At 51.6% G+C, this 1366-nt stretch overlaps 1 protein-coding gene across 1 annotated transcript in view; it reads right to left on the bottom strand.

The window, feature by feature from the left end:
* Window positions 1–323, bottom strand: part of PRKD1 (protein kinase D1) — a 124579-nt gene extending 124256 nt beyond the window's left edge. The window contains exon 1 of the mRNA XM_027638119.1: window positions 173–323. The gene's annotated coding sequence lies outside the window, so the exon portion shown is untranslated. The remainder of the gene's footprint in view (window positions 1–172) is intronic.
* Window positions 324–1366: the final 1043 nt, after the last annotated feature.

Below are 1366 nucleotides of genomic sequence, written 5' to 3'. Positions count from 1 at the left end.
CGCCGGGACGGGCCCGCGCCCCACTGGGCCGGGCCGGGCTGGGCCGGGCCGCGCCGCTCCGCCACCAAACGGCGGCCGCGTCCCGCCGGGCGGCCCCGGCAGGCGAGGGCGACGTGGGGTCTGCTGGTTCCCCGCGACGGAGCTTGGCCTCAGCCGTCTTTGGTCTCCCTACCTGGCCCAGTCAGTGGGCTGTGGTGCTGGCGGGTGCTGAGAGCCTCCCCTTCCCCTCTCATTTCAAGAGGCAGGTGGAGGCAGAGCCTGAGGAGAGTCGGGGATTTCCTTGCTGGCAGGCAGCGCGGTGGCCTCTCCCGGGCAGGGCGGCGGCGGCTGCCCCCGAGAATGGAAAGCAGTGCCAAAAGAGCGGGAGCTCCGGTCTGGCCCCGGCTCTTGTGCCTGGCCTCGTCCGGCTGCTCCTGTCATCATCGTGCCGCCGCCTCCACCAGTCCGTGTAGGTTTTGGGAAAAAGCAAGGAACTGCTCGCGTCCACCTCTTCTCTAAAACAGCTTGTAGTTTCAGGTACAGTCTTTGCAAAGGGGAAGAACCCTGCCAGAAAGGAGAAGAACCAGGATGAGTTACTCTTCTCAACTCTTGGGATGAGTGCAAGCCTCATCCATTTGCACAAGCAGCACTGCGCATTTAGTCTAAAAGATTCGTCTCGAATCTCTTCTTGGAGATGTGTGAAGGCAGTGGAAACATGAACTGTCAATATTTTAGATATCAACAGAGAAACTCTTAAGCTAGATATATGTGGCACCTGTAAGGATGACAGTACTACTTGTATGTTTGTAAATACAGTGGCTGATCAGATTTACAACCTGTTTCGTTGCAAACTGCTGTTTTGACCAAAATGTAGCAGCGTTGTTTTATTTTTATTAGCTGTCTTATTAGGACCCATTTTACTGTTGTCAGCTTATTTCCGACCTGGGAACTACTGGAAGCTTCCCGTAATCGCGTCACCCAGCCAGCTTTTCTATACAGGAGTCATCGTGAGAGAAACAGACTAGAAGATCTTGCAGCCTTGTTCATTGCTGAGTCTGAGGTTCAGAGTGGAGCCCCCTTGCCTTCCAAGCTTGATGAGAGCTTAGGTGTGGCTAGGTCGAATCTTTGTCTCAGACTTCGTCAACAGTTCATATTTAAAGGATATAAAATAATATCTAAAGCACTCAACAGGAGTGTGTCTTTGTTCTCTGTGTAAATCGTCCTAGCTCAACTCTAATTCCATTTTCCTTTGTATGTTTCATCCATATAGGAAGTAATAGAGGTGAAGTTTGCCATCAGACTTTGTTAAGTAGTGCTTTTACAAATTCATATTAAGCCTACTTTTGCTGATGCCTTTGATGGTGACCTAAATCACTCATTCATGACA

The sequence above is a fragment of the Corapipo altera genome, unplaced genomic scaffold (assembly GCF_003945725.1).
Source record: "Corapipo altera isolate COAL_440 unplaced genomic scaffold, ASM394572v1 23, whole genome shotgun sequence".
Classification (NCBI taxonomy): Eukaryota; Metazoa; Chordata; class Aves; order Passeriformes; family Pipridae; genus Corapipo; species Corapipo altera.
This window is presented reverse-complemented; position numbering and strand designations above follow the sequence as displayed.